The sequence below is a fragment of the Microtus oregoni genome, unplaced genomic scaffold (assembly GCF_018167655.1).
Source record: "Microtus oregoni isolate MIOR12 unplaced genomic scaffold, Mior012 000005F_ref0000423, whole genome shotgun sequence".
In the NCBI taxonomy this organism is placed as follows: Eukaryota; Metazoa; Chordata; class Mammalia; order Rodentia; family Cricetidae; genus Microtus; species Microtus oregoni.
In genome coordinates, this window is record NW_024543064.1 from 63127116 (window position 1) to 63146416 (window position 19301).

The 19301-nt window shown below is 45.0% G+C and overlaps 1 non-coding gene across 1 annotated transcript; it reads left to right on the plus strand.

Annotated features, from left to right (window-relative positions):
- The first annotated feature begins 4827 nt into the window (after positions 1-4827).
- Positions 4828-4998, plus strand: LOC121448969. Its single transcript, XR_005974437.1, has one exon. It is a non-coding gene; the product is annotated as a U1 spliceosomal RNA (small nuclear RNA).
- The last annotated feature ends 14303 nt before the right edge of the window (positions 4999-19301 follow it).

The window sequence follows — 19301 nt, forward strand, 5'->3', positions numbered from 1 at the left end:
ATAAATGCCACTGTTGTGTATTTGGGAATATTCTACCATGTTGGTCATTGTGTTCATAGACATCTCAGCTGGGTAGAACTATTGATTCTTTCCTTCCATGGCAGCTTCCAGGATCCTTCCAGTACTTCCAGACGTGGTCCTTAGTAAAGAGACCTCCAGGTCAGATTCAGATCAGTTCCCCAAAACATTGTGTCCTAAGTGTGTGTTGTCTTTAGCAATAGCCTAACATTCTCTTCTGGAAGACTGTGAGAGCAATGGCAGGAACCTGTATTGTTCTGGGAAGTCTCTTGCACTCTTCTGGCCAACAACTAGAAAGGTTTCCCATGCCTGGCACTGAGATTTTGTTAGATAAATCTATGGTTTTGGGGGTAGCATTGTCATCCTAACTGGTATAAAGCTTTAATTAATATATATTATATAATAATATATTCATTATTAATAAACATGTTAATATATTATATTATTAACAAATATATTAATATAATGTTTTAATATAATAATTAGTGTACTAGTTAAAGTTAAAATAAGTATAAATAATATTTTGTGTATGTATGTGTATGTATGCATATATTAATTTTAAGTAACCATAAAGTAATATAATTCCTAATGGATTTTTCAAACATCCTTAGTGCAATTACCTCCCCTTCCCTGTCTTTCTGTTTCTTTCTTTCCTCCCCACTCTTCCCTCCCTGGTAAGACTCAACCACTCGTTTTCCCATTTACTTTCCATAGCAACTGTGCCTTCCATAGCAACTGTGCCTTCCATAGCAACTGTGTCCTGCTATCACCCCTTCTCGTGCTCCTGTATCTCATGTCACTCATGTCACTTTCCTGGTATCTGTGGTTACTTCATGTTATCTACTTACATCTACAGATTCACAAATAAGAGAAAACATGAACGTAACACTGGTCAAAAGGCAGAGACCAATTGATTGTAGGGTACCTTCCCCCAATTAATGCATTTACAACAGAACCGCCATATGTAAGGCTCAGAGAACATCACAGAAGAAGAGGTGGAAAGATTGTTAAGAGTGAGAGGATGGGGTTATCTATTGCAAGGTAGTCTCAGAGAGAGAAAAAGAGAGAGAGAGAAGATTTGACATTAAGCATGGGGATTAGGAAGAGAGGGTGGATCCAGGAGAAGCTAGTGGGGGACACTAGGGGTGAATGTGAAATTCTCAAAGTATTTGAAATTCTCAAAGAATTAATGAAAATATTGTTTAAAAAAATAAAAAGCAAGAAGGAGAAGCGTATGATAATGTGTATATTCTAGTGCTGGGATGATAGCTCTCTAGGTAAGGTGCTTGCTAAGTGTGAGGAGTAGGATTTGGAGCCCCAGAACTCATGTAAAGTCCAGGAGAGCTCCAAGTTTGCAGACGCCATGCCTCCAGAAGAAGAGACTGTGGAATGTTCATTCAGTCCTAAGTGGACATTTATATCATACCCCAGCTCTGAAGGTTCATAGATCATTCCAGAAGAGGGAGTGGAAAGAGTATGAGGGCCAGAAGTGGTGAGTGACTACAGTGAGCAAACGTTCTCTGAATTCGATAGGGCCGTCACAGACGTGAACTCACAGTGATTATGACAGCAGGCACAAGGCCTGTGCAAGCTCAAACAGACAAAATCCCTGCATGGAGAGGGATGGTGGAACAAAATGCCATTCCTAGCTGAGGAGGTATTGGCAATGGACAATTGCTAGAGGAGGAGGGGAGATTTTCCTTTTGGGCGTGACTGCTGGTAGGTGAGCCAAGCTTCAGGGTAGGGCCCACACTCAGAAGTATTTGGATAATACAAACCACAATCAATGGGTTCAGGAAAAAAAAATTACACAGTTGGGTATGTAGGGAGGGGGATTAGATTCGGAAACAGTGGGGGGGGGATGTGAATATGATCAAATACAAATTTTCAAAGAATTAATAAAAAATATACTATTTTCAAAAAGAGAGAAACTGCCTCAATATATAAGGTGGGAGAAATTGAGGAAGACACCTGACACAAACCCTGCAGCTGCACACACATGCATTCTGCAGCTGTACACGCATGCACATTGCACTTGCACAAACACACATATAACACTCTTTTGTAAGCATACAAACATGTCTTATGTCTGGAATATTTAAGATCTCCTATATAAAGCAAAAATAGATAATACATTAATAATGGACAAAATAATTGAATCGTCTCTTCACAAAATAAAATAGCTCAATTTATTTCTTTAAAAAAAAACTTTGGAAAATAGGCAAATTCATCAGTCCAAACTTAAGCCACCATTCAGTTGAAGCCACTTGCTATAAATCGGAGGTAAATTGACAATACTGAGGATGTGGACAGCAGGAAGCCCTCACAGTTAGTGTGAAGGTTGCCAGGTGCATCAACTTTGAGAGAGACTCTGTGGTGTGTACTGAAGCTAACATATGTACACCATATGACTCAGCCATTCCCCTAGGAACAGAACCACAGAAATGCATACAGACAGCAAAAGATATACACAAGAATGTTCATAGCAATGCCATCTTTACTAGCAAAAGACTGGAAGCCTATAAATGCCTATTTACACTACAGTTCTATAAACTACATATGGAAACATGGCGTGTTCTAAATCAGTGAGAATAAACAAATTTCCTCTTCCTGTCTAATACAAATACAAATCATAAATATAATATTAAATGAGTGGAGGACGCAATAAAAATATTTTATGACCTTAAGTGCCCTTCACAAAAAGTGGGGGAGAGAAAACAAGTCCATGATGAGAGATATCTAAAGGAGGCCTTCTTCTGGAGAATGACGTTGGGGAACACAGCTCTGCGTTGAGGGCCCTATCTCATGACCAGATTGGAGTGGTGGAGAAGTGAGTGGGTTCACACAAAGTCTATCAAACTATAAACTAAGTAGGAAACTGTACCCAAGTTAAACTTAAAATGTAAAGCTTACACACTAGACTAGCAATGCTCTTGTGCTAGAGGACCTGTGCAAACTCACCTGGGAGCCTGGGTTCAGTTCTGCAGGGTGCTGCGTCTTAGTCCTGCCAGGGCTGTCTGCCCTTGGCTTTGACTGTTGACCTGGCTCCTCTGTTCTCCCTTTCTACTCTCTGCTTTCATTGTGAATGATGAGTCTTGGTCCCAACCCTTCCTCTGGTTGCTTTGCCCTTAGACTTGGTTTCTTCTCTCCAACACCTCACTAAAAAGGCTCTCATATTGGGTTAATTCTATTTTTTCCTAAAATAATTTGCTTAACGCCCTGATTGAATTTTATTGTTTATTTTTCACTTTTTTCTTTAACCTATTGCTGTATAATAAAATGTCCATTATGACTAATAGTTTCATCATTACTAGTCAATGGTTTGGTCTGCCATCTTTATTTTCCTCCCCAACTGACAGCTTTAAAAAAATCCTCCCCAAATATCAAGATATAAGAAGGAATCAATTAAACAGAATAGATTCACTCAAAATATTATTTATTCTTAATTTTTCCTGTTTTGATCACTTTCTTAACTTTTTTCTTTCTTCTTTCTTTCTTTCTTTATTTTTATTGAAAAAAGTTCTGCCTCCTCCCCACCTCCCATTCCTCTCCCCCTCCCCCCACTCCATCCGCCCCCCCCCTCCTCTGAAGAGCAGTCCGAATTCCCTGCCCTGTGGGAAGTCCAAGGTCCTCCCCCCTCCATCCAGGTCCAGGAAGGTGAGCATCCAAACAGGCTAGGCTCCCACAAAGCCAGTTCATGCAGTAGGATCAAAACCCAGTGCCATTGTCCTTGATATTTGAAGCCCATTATGAAAATATTAATATTAAGAAATTATGGTATTTATACTAATATAAAATCCTTCCTCAATGTAATTCTATTTACTGAGTCTCCATAGTAATAAAGATAAAATTAATGTTTTTATTTATTAGAGGTCTTATACGACTATCTTTTAGTCATATCGGCTATATGTTGGAAAGTAGGAATCTGTATCATTGGAATTTGTATTTACATTTTAAATATTAAATGTATATTAGCTAAATAAAATATCATTTTATACAAAAAAAAAATAATCCTCCCCTACGACTTTCTGCTGAACACAGTGAGGGCGGGGCTGCAGAGTGGGCGAAGCTGCAGAGTGGGTGGGGCTGTGGAGTGGGCGGGGCTGCGGAGTGGGCGGGGCTGGGTAATGGGAGCCTTTTCTTGTTCTCTGTCCTCCAGTTTCAGAGAAGAACCAAATGATCAAACAGGCAAGGAGAAGAGGATTCAAAACCGATTACTAAACTACATGTAGCTTCCCACTTGCCCAAAGTGGTTAAACAGACAGCTTCCCTTGAAGCTTTAGCAAAGCTATCTGACCTGGGTCTGCTTACAGAACTATTTGCCCTTTGCTTTTAGTTGATTATTTTTAAAAATAAATCTTCTAGTCCTCAACTGGAGATGCTGAAGAAACCAGAGAGTTTTTGTACCTTTTTTTTTTTTTTTCCATATGAAGGTTTTGGCCAGGAGTTTTTCAAACACTGGAATAAATTTTTAATTTGGACTTTGATTTTCAGACAAGCCCAGCTCATGTTCTCTTGGGTCTCCTTCCCAAAGACCAAACATCAAACAGGCACTGCTCGCTGTCTTAGTCGAAGCGGCAGAAAGGCTCACAGCCACACACCATCAACAGAAACTGCTTCCCATCCTGCCTGCCTGGGCTGCACCCTGCCTGCTACCTCGAGCTCACCAAAGTGTCCGCTCTGTGAACCCAAAGCAGAGTTCTTTCACCAGGCATGAATGGTGCGGGTTATGATGCAGACAGTGTCGGGAACACTGTGAATAGTCCACCTGGGGACCCTGTGTGTAGCATCTCAGAAACAAGACAGAGAATACTTACCTGGCCCGGGAGCATCCATGAGCACGCAGGTGACTTCCCCAGAGCCAGGCTTATCCACTGCCCTTCCGAGGATGCGCTGACCCCTGCGACTTCCTCAAATTTGGGAAACTCAACTGCATGGTTTGTGGTAGTGGGGGAATGCGTTCGAACCCCCACCCCCCCAAAAAAAGCGTAGAATCACAAAGAGGAAAAAGCAAACAGATGCTACAAGTTACGTTGTTTGGCTTTGATTGTTTGTTCTTTCTTTCTTTCCTTTTCTAAGACTCTCCTTCCCAATTTGGGTTGTAGAGGGCACCCATGTGCTTACTGTAAATAACACCCCAAAGTGTAACTCTTACCTTCACTTTCTCAAACTCAACTGGCCAAATGGAGAGCAGGAAGGAAGGAGAACCGAGGAAAGGATTTGCTGTGTACAAAAGTGGTTCATTTCCCTTCGCAGCCATAGATGAGAGACGGGAGAGGACGGAGACTCAATCCCAGCAGCCCCTGGAAAAGTGACCACCCAGGCAGCTACAATCATTTCCTGTCGATTGTTACCTGAAATAACCAGTGGTGGAAACAGCATCCAATGTCATTTGGGGACTGTCTGGCACACTTGTGTCCCATAATGAGATACAAATGATTTTTTACGCGGTACTGACAGAGACCTCAGAAGAAATCATTTCTATTCTTATTTCGAGTCACTTAATGTAATTGCCCTGAGCCCGAAAGGGGGAGTTGACTATTGGTCACCCAAGGTCTAGGACAATTCCCCCAGATACTCATGAGAATAAACTGTAGTTCTGACTAAATTTATGACTCTTATCTAAGATTGAGGGGCAACTATCCATCACACCTCAGAGGAATCTACGTGGTAAACTCCCCTAGTGCACTTAGAAAGCCTTCCCAGAATTCTCTACCTTCAACCTTGGCCTTGACTCCGAAGTGGCCTTTTGCAAAGAGAGAAGTGGTTTTGGTGTGATAGGCAGGGTTCTTGTCCATTGGCTGCTGCCCCAGGGCCCTGGTCCTTGAGTGTCAGGTGAGACAGAAGAGGAGTGTGCCTCCTTCCTCATGCAGCGCTTAAGGACTAAGTAGAGCCCGGCACACACGCACCTCCATTGTTGTTCAAGAATAACAGAAGTAAATAAGTAAGATGGAGTCAAGGAGGCCTCAAGAGAGGACAATATACCAACACCCAGAGCTATCAGATGGGGAGCAGGGTCGAGAGAGAGGGTCAGGACAAGGACTGCGTCCCGCTTCCCTTTTAGGCAAGAGGCCAGACATGTCTGTGGTTGGCTGGGCCTATGAAGGAGGAATCCTTGGACATGGGCCTGCAGCTTAGCCCTCACTCCTAGTGGGTGACAAAAACGAGGTGACTATTTGTTTTTTTGGAAATGACCTCCACGAGGCTCCAAAGACCAAGCTGCAGTCTGCAAGGCACGCGGCAGGCTTTCCTCTGGGTGTGAGAGGATTTCCTTGGTTTGGTGGGATTCGTTTGTTTTTTGAAGGGGCCTGTTTATTTTCTCTTCCTTTAATGTTATGATTTTTTTTTAGACTCACGAGGAGGAGGATACATAACGCTCAGCCGAATCTGCAATCTCCTATTTTGTCAGCTGCTTGTGCTGATTAGAAGTTCAATAAAGAGCCTGCGATAAAACAGGGCTGTGTTCAAAGGACCTTGTTATGTTTTTAAAAGACTGGGCTGGGCAGAAAAGATGGAGCATATAAGCAGGCTGCCTTGATATGTTCCTCTTCTTCCGGGTCAGAAAGGAAGAGGACAGAGAGAAACCTTTCGCCCTTTCTGGAACCCGTGCGACCCTCAGCACTTGCTTAACCAGTACCAGATAATAATGAGTGGACATGAGAGTGAGCTGTTTACCAAGCTGGTGTATGTAGATGCTGTGCTCCAATGCCCCCACTCCACTCCAGCTCTGATTGACAGGCTCTCTGTGAGGTATCAGCCTAACTCAGAGAGAGGGAGAGGAGGGCCTGAAGCAAGTGAGGTCATAGAGCTCCAGGAATTCCACACCCAGTGATTCCCCAAACTCACCCAAGATGCCATTCTAGCAAGAAGCCATCGAACTGCCAGGAACCCATTGCTTTAAAGAACAGGGATCACTCAGAGATCCCCAGAGAGGTGTCAGTGGTGCCCACCTGCTCCCCACCCCACCACCTCCTCCTTGCCCCCAGACAGATGCTTCCTGGCAGCCACCCGTCTCTTGACACTTACTCTAAAAGAGGCTGAGAAATGGCTGTATGTGAACATCGGGCTAGCCAAAGTCGCTGACTTTATGCAAAGCAGGCGAATGCAGTCAAAACACTTACAGCAATCAATTCGAGTTGTTGGGTAAAGTTTTTTTTTTTCCATGTCCCATACATTATTGAACAGTTAATTTCGTCTTTGTGCCTGCAAGACATTCCAGCTCTCGGATGACAGCTTTATCCATTAAGGAGCAAGCGGTGACAGCCTTACAGCGAGAGCCTTGCCAAGCCAGCCTGCCGGGAGGCGTGCCTGCATCACCACCAAGAAATTCTGGGACACATCAACATCTTAATCAATATGCGAGAGTCAATTACTCGGGAAGTGTGGGCTTAAGCAGGAGCTGATGATGAGGTTCACGGGCAAATGGGGCTTGATCAATACACAGCAGAATCACCCAGGTTCCGCCGTCACAACATTCCCACCCCTGCCCCCCACAACATCCAACCCCCAGTAGAAGACCCGCATGCCCTCTGCCAGCATCTTTTCCAACCCACCAACCACCTACTCTACTGGAGCTTGCTTGGCTCATTTCCTTGATAAGTATATTGGGAATGGAGAAAGCAGGGTTTGGGGAACAATCAAAGGCAAATTTATTATTGGATACACAAGCCCAGTCCTTCTGATAGACTACCTGGAATGAAGACTTCCTCCCCATGTGGATCTGAGATGGTGTGTGTCCCCCCCCCCCCCAACCCCATCTGTCTATGTAAGAAGGAGCCTGGTGAAGAACGCTCATTGGTGTCTGTTGTGTTATCTTTTCCTTGGGAGATAAAACTGCATGCCCAGTCATGCAAAGATAGACACCTAGGACAGGCTGAAGCACAATTTTATCAAAGTTCAACTTGGTGGAACCAAGGAGTTTATTGGGGTTTTCTCAGAGAGCGTGGGTGAGGTATTATTTACAGGAACATGAGTGACGCCCCAAACAGCCACATCACCACCAAGACACATCCCATCATGGATGGCTGCACTGAATGGCTGATGGGTCTCATGAAAGCTGTATTATGGAATCCCATTTTCAATTAATCCTTTACTTCTAATAGATGCTAGTAGCTCCTTTAAATTTCTTGAAGCTGGGGAAGCTTCTGGGCAGCGCTGTCTTGACAACCGCTAGGGAATGTCAGCAGCCCCATTACCATTACCATAGACCTACCACAGTATTGTTCTGCTCCAGTTGCCATGGCTACACAGGCAAAGTCCAAAACAGCATTGGGCTATGTCCAGAAGAAAAGTCACTGTACACAATGCTTTGGTCTGCTTCCTCTTCCATGACCTCTGCAATTTCCTAACTGGCACCTGAACTCAAACATATCTCCTGAAACCTATCCTTGGTTGGCTGTCAATCAGATCATGTCCCAGGTGTCCTCAAAGACTATCTGTGTCATCCTGGATAATAAAATCCAAACTACATTTTGTATTTGCAAGACTTCCCATGGCGTGGCCCCATGAAGCTCATGATATTATTTGAGTTCTCTTCCTTAAGCACTAGCGTGCTTTTTATAACTTCATAATGCCCTTCCCTTCCTTGGTTACTTAGGGTCCCTGAAGCTGTGTCTAATTCCTTGGATAAGAGCTGATGATACCACAAAGTGTTGGGTTGAGGTTTGGGTCTGGTTACAAGATGGATGTCTACATAACTGTATCATCATGAGATTATCTGTTCTACGACAACAGGCCTTAGAAAGTTGTTCATAAAGGAGTTGCTGCATATCTGGCCTCTCCCCTTACTACTGAGGATATTGTCATCACTGTAATCTGGGTGGTCCCCTTGTCCTCCAGCTCTATGGTGTCTCCAGCTCTCTTTACTGTCATCCTGCTTCAACCTGCTTGCGGACTTCATACCCTATAGGAAACCTTGAAAAGTAACCCATTTACACAATACTTTAGTGTGCAGGCAGACATCCCTGGAGATTTACACAATACTTTAGTGTGCAGGCAGACATCCCTGGAGATTTGGTGGGGGGACTAATCAGAGCCTGCCTCCATAGTTCTCATCTCTCTCCTGCTCTCTCACCTGGGGAAACTGGAGCTCCTCCCCACACTTCCCCCAAGCGGCCTCTATTTGGAGCACATTCTTCTGGTTCTTGCCTCAAGTAACCGTCTGCCTTGCCTGTTCCACAGCACAGCAACCGTCCATCCTCAGACAAAGGACTGAGAGAATAGAAAGGAGATACATTACAGTTAGTTGTCTACAGCCTCTTCCTCACCATCCGTTCCTTTGTGTACTTGATAGCCTTTAAGACACAATAAGTGCTGAAAAACCACCACAGAAACAGGAAATAGAAAGGCTGAAATAAAACAAAAACCAAAACACAATTCTACCTTTTCTCCAAGTGAGAAGCATTGCAGGTGTGGGGAAAAGTTCTGTGGCAGAATTGGAATTCAAGACTTAGAAGCCCTAGAACATGGATAATGTGCACCAGTTTGACCATTGTGGGCGGGTTCTCGTGGAGGAGGGACTCTCCAAGGATGGGTAGGGTCGCTTTTGAGGTAGAGGCAGGTCTAGGAAGAGAGAGAGGGCCATACTGGTTCATGATGAGCTAGGTGACTGACACATGGGATTAACAGGTAAGAGAGGGGATCAGGACTGAGGCACAAGGAGGACTGAGCTTGACCATGATGCTGGTGCCCAGAAAGATGAGAGAATCCATGCAGGAAGAACTATCACATTTCCCTAATACACTAACAAGGGTATTTGGACAGTGTATTCTGGGGACAGTGGAGCTCCAGGCTAGAGTGAATCGTCTCTGAGTCTAAGGTCTCCTGCCTCAGGCATGTGGAAGCTGACAGAAGGAGCAGGCTGAATGGACCAGAGGAGAAGGTATACAAGACATGAAGGCAGCAAATGTTTCTTATAGGCCCACTTTTGAAAAGGCCTTTTTATGAATAACACAATTTAATTTCGTCTTCACTACACCCCTATATGACACACGCATCAGCTGCACCATTTCATAAATATGACAGCTGCAAGCAGAAGGGTGACTTCACCTGACTTGCATGCTGGAGCTGCAATTCTGAGCGGGCTCTGAAGGGTGCATGCCGAATGGATTCTAATACCACTTCCTTTTTGTGAGTGAACATGAACAGGCCTGGGGAAGGGTCTGAGGTAAGCCCACATTGTCGGGGTGGTTAGACATGAACATGAGATGTGATAGAAAATGCAAAGCCCTTCTTTGTCTCCTCTACTGGCTGCAAGCTCTTAGAGAAGGAAGAAAATGAGCCCACGAAAACAGCAACAGCAGCATCGCCACTGTTTATGGTACCACAAGGTTCCAGGGTCTATACTGAAAGTTTATGTAAATCGGAATATTCCTCTCAATCACCTGAAAGTCCCCATTCTGTAGACAGGAAATGAGCTCAGAGAAATTAAATAAAATGTCCAAGTTCACATACTAATGAGTGGGGAATTCAAATCCAAGTCGTTGTTAGTTCCAGAGCTCCTTAAACTTTTGACCTGCAGTAAAGGTCCGAGGATTTAAAGGAAAAGGTACCAGAAGGTAATTTCCCTAAGAAGATGCAAATGTATAGACACAAGAGACTTTTAATTAATATCATGGATGGGACTTTTCTGTATGTGAATTTCACCCAGGAATGTCGTATTGTTTATACACTTCTTCTTTGAACAAACATTTATTCGACTCTGTTGTGTAGTAGGCAGTCGTAGACATGACACACGTGGCCATGTCCACACATATCATCACTAGATAGACTAGTAGTCAGGGGTATCCCCAAGAAAAATACCAAGAATCATGGACGCTCAAGGGACATTAATCTGGCTTGGGTGGCATCAGAGAAGGCTGATGAGAAAGGCGTGTAGACATTCTGCTCTTCTGTCAGGAGTCCTCATTGTCTCCTCACTGTGACATAGAAACGCTTCTCTGTAATGACTCTAAAGCGCTACAGAAAAAGAGATCTGGTGCCCACATGAACTAACGAGTGGCAGGCTGACTTCAACAGGCATTTCTTAGGACTGAGTGTCACACAGAGTGCAGAACTTATGGTGTGAGCTACAGAAAAGAACAAATGAAGTTCTGAAGGGATACCCGCCCTCCACAGCTTGATACTCTGTGAGCCTCCTTGGGCTTCTGAGCTTGTCTAAACAATGGGACTGCTAATAATTACATATAATTATAAATATACATATACTGATAATAATTATATATACGAATAAAAATTGTGAGAAGGACTCTATTGACTATGAACCCAAATGTATCAAAGCACACGGCGTATATGAAGTGTCTGCCCAACAGAAGTGTTATGATTACTGCAAAGCTACTATTGTTGGCACTGAGGAAGATGGATGCTTGAGAATGGCTCTGGTACTGCACATGTGGGTGATATGTTTGTTTGGAGGTCTGTTGAATTCTGGGTGAAGCCATTATGTTTAAATTCCCATAGGCAAGAACCGGACACCTGAGATTGAAGTCCTAAGGTCAGGCCAGCATGGGACACAGAGAACTCGATTCTGAGACTGTGAGATTAGGTCAGAAATTCTTGAAATAGAATAAGAAGAAAGGACAGAGAATAAGATGCTCATTGGGCAGCTGTCTGATTTCTGGACCAGTACAAACAAGACAGCTCTGCTCTTGCAATAGGGTGCCAAGGCTCTCAGGTTGCCTCAACCAATCTTGTGACACCTTAACAGCCTGAACCAAGGGGAAACTGTTATGTAGAATAAACTATACATGGTCCTCACAGAAAGTATGGAGACTTCCTGTGATGACTCCCTGAAAGTCCTACCCCAGTTATCATCCATCCCTGTGTGCCTCAGGTTATGACATAAATATTGTATGAAATACAGAAGATTGATATAACACAACACTAATGGGAAACTAATTTTTATAAATGTATAGAATATGTTTTTTACTTGTGAAAGTAGGAAACACTAGACCGGACAAAGAATGGAATTGCCAAACTGCAATTTGTTATACAGTGACTCCCAGGGTTAAAAAAAATACTTAAGTAGTAATAGAATTTCCCATCTCCGAGATAATCATGAGGTTTACCTTCTAAGTCTAAAATTGGGCAAGGACTGAGGGTGGTACCCCAAACATACTAGATATTCAATACATGTGCCGTCTTTATTATTGATAGTGGTCAAAACGTGGCCTACAGACATGTGGGGTGGAGGGGCACTGAGTCATCTGAAATATGTCAGGGCTGTGTTAAACTCTGTCAACAGGCTAGGAGAGGAGAGAAAATAAATACAATTGAAAGTGGAAGAGTCACAAAGAGATTCAGGAACCTGGACTCAAGCTCCAGAAGGCAAGGATGGAGAGCATGCCCGTGGCTCACGAACGAACGGAGCGCAGACACCGCTAACAGGGATTCCTTCTCTCACTGTTCACTGAGAATGAGCGCTTTCCCACGTTACCTTCTGGCGGAATTGTCTGGAAGACTGAACATTCTCATTCTTTCTGGTTCACAGTTGCTCTTCACAGGGGCAAGAAAACTGTAAACAAGAGAGCAGTGAACGAATGGGCCCAGGCGACACGGACCCTGTACTTGCTGACCATCTCCGCAGAGGTCCTGTTCCCGTCTGTTCATCATCCTTGTGCCTTAGTAATTGGGGCGACTTTGCGGAAGCAAGGCTTCTGGTACCAAAGGGCATTTCTAGCTCAAAGCCTGTGTCCTGATCTTGACAGCTTTCATTTTTATCCAGAGGGGGTGGGTAACATATGAGGGGGAAAAATTGGCCCTGTAAAGGGATCCTGAAAGAATGACATATTTGCCCATGAAGTATAAATACGAACAGCCATGGAGATACGGCCCTGTGGCGCGAGGCTTTCGCTCTGGCAACATTCATCTTTTGCCAGGAAACCCTAGATTTAGTACCTGAGGGACTGGAGTTTCAAATACCTTATACTTTTTTTTTAATACTCTGCCAAGAATTTAAATTGGTAAAAGCTGGGGACTGACAAAACTTGATCCCCAAGAGCTTTTCTGGCACTGGTTTATCAGCGAATACGGTGCCATTATTTTTATTATAATTATTATTTTTTTCCTTGGTAGGGTGAGAGCTCATTTATAACCCAGTGGCTTCTACTCCCAGTTGTATTTTTCCTTTAAAAAAAATCCCCAATGCTTAAATAAACAGAGACTTTGCCGTTTGTGATGGTGTTAGAAGCTGTCATTGGGTTTACATGCAATGGGGTTTCAAGTACTTTCATGTGTTTAGATCAGACAGACTTGAAAGGAGAGATCTAATTTTAGGATGCCTATGGCCGCCACCAATTTCGCATGGCACCCAAAGGCCTCCCATACCTTAGGTCCCCACCATGCCCCAACCTCAGGGATTGCTGTTCAGGGAGACCTCATGGGACCTCATGCCTCAGTCAGCAACGGAGATGGGAGAACAGAAACAGATAGCAAGGGTAACCTTCATTTCTTAGCCATGGGGCTTTGAACAACTTAGCCTGTCTTGGAATAGCATCTATGAACTGATCATCGGATTTTCCTCTGAGGGTTCTTAGAAATAAGAAGTTAAAGCAGATGATATGAAAATGCTTGATATTCTGAGTTCCATAAGGGGCCATCTGATCTACACACAAGGAAAAGGGGAAAGAAAGAAAGGGACACCTCGGAACAGCTTTGTGGGGTGCCTCCCACGATTAGGGCCTTGACATAGATGTTTCTAGCCGAGAAGACAACCGCCACCTTGGGGACGCATAAAACAAGGAGGTACAATTTACTGCCCAGAGTCTTCACCGGCCTCATCGCTCCCTGCAGCCAGATTCTCCATGCCCTTCAGATCCTTGTCGGATTTTACCCACCAGCAATTGCCAAGGTCAGCTCACTACTCCCTGCCTAGGGCGGCGGCAGTAGCAGCAGCAGCCAGCAAGTTCTCCAACAGAACTGGCATGTCCGAGCTGGCTGGAAACGACTGGAGTTTTATTATACAATTAGATGGAGTCTCTTAGGTGTACTAGCCCTCCTCATACTTAGAAGAATAGATTAGCCATTAGGACTTTGTATATTTTTCCCAGTAATTGACACCGCATCCCATTTTCCTCACCAAGGGGAAAACACCACATAAAACAATCATGATTTGGGGGGCTGGGGCATTCACCATGTTGCAATCTCTCGGCCCCCATCTGATCTGCCTTCCTCACCTCGCTTTGAATACCTCCGGAAGACAGGCAGAATAAGCTTTGTTTTGTTTTGTTGTTGCTTTTCCATTCCAGAGCCCCTCAGGCTCAGCTCCCCTAAGCACTTTGCTAAGAATAACCCGGCACCAACACCGACAGACAGCAGCCACTTCTGGGCCAGCGCCTGGACATTCATAAAAAGCCAGTGGAAACATCCCCGTTCCCCCTCCCCATCCCAACCTCCCCTTCCCTCTCCTTCTTTCCTCGCCTTCCTCCCATCTTTTTTCCTTCCATATGTTTAGCTTCCAGGCTGTTCCAGGACAGGCCCATTAGTCACCCTTTCTTGAAGCATCACCTTTTCTGGCCTGGCCAGGGAAGAGGGCTGTATACTTATTTGAGACCTTTGGTTTCCTGAGCTAAGTAAGGAACAAGAAAAAAAAAAAAAGAGGGGGGTGTCCAAACCTTTGCTCTGTTTGTATCCACATTTTCATCTACTGAAAATTTAGGTTTGCTCAGGACAGGGAGAAACACCCATCACCCTGAGCGATTCTAATAAGGAAGAGGACAATTACGAAGGTAGGCTTCACCTGTACTCGGCATGACCTGTGCTTACCCGGGGCCTGCACCTCAGGCCAGGCAGCCTGCATTCACACAAGCAAAATAAACAGACGTTCTCAGATGTCTGGTCAAACATGTGTTTCCTTTGGTCATGTCCCCACAGCCTAAGCTCAGATTTGAGCCGCAAGGCCGGGTGGCTACAGCAGGCTGTTTATTGCTGTAAAATGCCTGGGAGCTAAAGGCCCTTGCCAACTGCGGCTGTCTTTGTTCCAAGGATCTAGAAAGCCCTGGTCAGCTTCCCTCACCAGAAGACCGGCAGCAGCGTGCGGGCACTCAATGTGGGGCACCCAGGGTGCTGGCAGGCCAGAGCCATTCACAGTAGGATGTGGCTGCTGCTTCTCTCCCTCCCTTTCTTCCTGGATGGCCCATCAGACACTGGCGGTGGCGGTGGCAAAATCCATCCAGATGAAAGGTTCTAGTTCATTTTTCAGCTCTGGTCGATAGGTCCAAAGGGACGCCTTGCCGACACGCCCAGGCCATCACCTCCGAGAGAAGTGGAAGTGCCCCCTTTCCAATGAGATCAATAAATCCACTTTGCCACTCTGCGCGCAGACAGCCTTCCTGGGGTACCCTCTGGCCTTGTCTGGCTGTATGGGCAGTCATAACGGGAGGTGGCTCCATGTGTCCTCCAGGCCTCACGCTCACCCAGAAACAAAGGCGACGCTTTGCGTTTGGTCCCCAAAGACCAAGAAAAAGTACGGGATGGCAAATGGCTTTTCTTTGGCCATAACTGGTGATGACTTGTGAACATGTCTGTTGTTCCCAACAGGGAGTAAACTAAAAACCTACTGTTTTGAATAAAGCGTGGGCCTCTCTCCAAACTCCTATGCCCTACCTCGGAGTACCCTTTGCCAAACGCTAACAGTCCCTCACCCCACCCTTTGACACTGAAAGCACAGAATAAAGCGGATCCCATCATCAGTCCCCGGGTTTCGAAACATGTAGAAGTAACTATTTTCCCACTTCACGTGCGTTTTCTTTCATTTTTCAAAATAACAATAAAAATTTTAATTCATTATTTTTCATAAAATTTTCTATCACTGCTTCCCATCCCCCTGCCTCTGCTTTATTAGCCAGCGGCCAGGTTCAGCTGGGCCTTCCCCAAGGGGCACCAGGGAAATACCTGAGGGCATTACAGCCCGGTGGCTTTTCCCTCCCCGTTTTTTTTTCCCCTATTGCCAGAGGAAACCCAGCTGGGTCCCTCAGCCTGCACAAGCCCCTAATTTAAGTTTAATAGCACAGCATTTTTGGCCAGGGTGTTTTGAGAAAGGTTAAAAAAATGTGAAAAATACACGCTAAGAAAATCTGTTTAGAAAACAATCCCAGCGTTAAGTGCTGAACACTCTCAGCTTCCGCCCCCTTCCAGGAAGGCGGCTAAGGGCAACCACACAATTTAGCTCCATTTTGGGGGGTGGGGGTTTCCATTTCCTTCCTATGGGATTTTTTTTTATTAGTTTTTTTTAAAACTGTTTTTCTTTTCTTATGCTGGTTTACTGCCTTGTATCTATCTACCCCCAAGGAGTTTAAAAAACCTCAAGTAAGTATTATTAGATTTTTCTTCGTGTATTTTCTGATTCTTCTGGTGTGAGAGCGTGTGGTCAAAGTCTGTGTGCCTGTGCGTTGGTGGGGTGGAGGGCAGCACGCCAGAGCCGTGATGTCCACAATGGCCCCTAAGCCTTCTGAGCGCGTCCTGAGCAGTGAATTGCCCCTTGTTGTCGGAGGGAAACTTGGTGCTGTCTCCCAAGCTTTGAGGGGCATCTGTTGCATGGATAAGAGAGTGATGGCACCGAATGGACCATGGGACACCATTATTGACTTCTGTGAGCATTGCAATCGCTGCTTTTTACGTCCATTTCCTTCCGTTCTCACAACCGCGTGGTAAAGACAGGAGGAAACTATTGTGCAGAGGGCACATTGCCTCTGGCACCCTCAGATGAGGGCAGGAGTCTCCTCCTGCAACTCTTCCCGCCTGGGAATAATCTAAACTGTAAGACAGTCTATAGAATCTTCAGCCTCTCCCCAGAAAGGCAAATATATTGATGGAGAACCATGAGAAATGCTTTGACCTGTTGCAAAGAGGCTATAGTTGGAGAGTCATTGGCTCAAGCATTAGAATAACTGTTCATCTCTCAGGGTCTTCCTCCTGTGGGACAGGAGCGTGGGGTTGCTTAAGAAGAACAAAGTAACTTCACAAGTTGTTACAGCCTCCCGTCTCTACAACTCTGCCTAGTGTTCCAAGGCAGACATAACGCATGAACCACAGAATCCTTTTCAACTCCCAGTTCCAGGCAGCTCTTAATATCCATCACTCTTACTTTCCTGGTCTTCAGTGCAGCACAGAAGACCACACCCTCCCGTTTGTATCCTTGGTGTCCTTTACCACATCTGATCTCTCTTCCTCACTCTATTTTGTGAAATTGATTTACAGCAATTCCTTTTCATTTGAGCTAAGGTTTGGCCCTTTTGTGAGAGCAGTGTCTATAAAATAGTGGTTTGAATTTAGCAACAGTAAGATTTTGAACACTGGTTCTAGAAAAGTGCATACAATGATATAGTATGTGTTTGTCTGGGAGCCCCTCGCAGTCATGTTGGCGGGTTTTCTAAGCTTGCTGTGTGATGGGCATGGCAGCAAAACAGAGATTTGGAGATTAAAGAGTCTTGGCTGGACCCCCGCTGGATCCTATGCCAGGTCTACGTCCTTGGGTAAATTATGTAAACTTTTTGAATTTCATAAAATGGGACTATTAAGACTTCCTTTGCAGTATCATTTTTAAATTACTATTTTTTTGAAAATTTTTCAGAACTAATATTTACCCCTTTTCCTCCCTCTATCTCCTCCCAGTTCCTTCTCCACCTCCCTACCCTCCTAACTGTGTCTTTATAAAAACAAAACAAAACAAACACAATTAAACCTGAAGCCAGTTTATGCTGCCCAAATACTCCTAGGTGTGGGCCCATCCACTGGAATGTGGTTGACCTACCAGGGACCTCATACTTAAATTCCCTTCTCCTAGTAGCTGTTAATTGACAGTAGTGGGCTGGGGCAGGGCTCCATGCTCACCTCCCAGTTCCTTCCCGCTCCACGCCGGGATGCTGTGTGACTCGATCTTGCACAGTCTGTGCCTGTTGTCATACACAGCTGTGCTCTTTCTTATCATCTCTCCATCCCTCTGCTTCCATCACCCCGAGCCTTAGCAAGAGTGGCGTGGGGTAGAAACCTCATTTAGGACTGAAAAGTCTACGGTCTGCTACTCTCTGTAGGTTGACCAGTTGTAGAACTCTATTCATCACCACCTACTGGAAAAATACAGTACTATCTCGAGGGTCAAAGTTCCTATACTGCAATAATATAAACAAAGTACCTTGGGGGTCTTTGGTGCATAGTAGATGCTTAGTAAAGGGCCCGCCAGTGGGGAATTTCTGTATGTTAACAAGCCATGGGCTGCTATCACCGTATGTAAGTCTGCCTGAAAGTCCCTCCCTTCCCCCACAGCCCAGCTGGATCCTGTCTGTCCTGATAACTGTAAACATCGCTGAGAAACTGCAAATGATGTTCTTTGGGGGCAAATTTTTACTTCACCAGCCAGAGAGAGAGAGCTTTTCAGAATTTGTCTTCCGCTGTCTCCCCGGAGTATGGTGTTATTGTCAAGGAACTGTGCTCGGTTACAAGATTCCCTCATAATTAGGGAACTTGTTCATTTTTGTGATACTATTTTCCCAGGGGCTTAGTGCACCTGATTACACGAATGGGCTCTCTTTCCTGTCTTGTTTCTGCTATTATTTCTCATGTTTTTCCTCATGCGGGGGTGGGGTAAACGAAGCACACCTATGAATAAGACCTCCTCGTTAGAGGCCAGCGTACAAAGCACACAGCACTCCTCCCTACGAGGGGGCCAGCCGATTGTCTGGAAGGATCCACCGCGGCTTCTCCCCAGTCGGAATAACACACTTATTTCATCAGCTGATTTTGTTGATTCTAAGCCGCACAAGGCACTAGAAAAGCTGTATTTTGTGGTCATCCCAGTTTGCCAAGGAAAAGCAGATGACACAGTTGTGTGGTCCTGACTCCTCTCACTGGGTTAGTCTGGAGGAGTGCTGTGTTTGTTTACTTTGAGGGAGAGAATGGCGAGAGAAACAGCAAACTGGGTGTGTTGTGAATGCTTCCGGCTCTGTTGGAGTAGCTCCCCTCCCGTGACTTGCTCAGGACACAGAAGGGAAGACACAGGTCCCCAGGAGATGGTTAGGTGGCTTGCTCCCCATGCCTCCTGTGCTCTCTCTTAACTTCCTGTTCTCAAGCTTTTTCTCTCTTTAGGTCCAGACCAACTGTCCTCAGGATGGGAGGAGAAGGTTGGGGCCTTGTTGACAGCCTTGGGGGCAGATCTAGGTCCTAGGCAGATGGTTTCTGCCAGGGGAGGGGAGGGAAATTCCTGATATAAAACCAAGATAACTAAAAGAGAAAGGCAAGAGCCAAAATCATGCCCGGAATGTAGGGAATTCACAGGGATGAGAAAGAGGGGC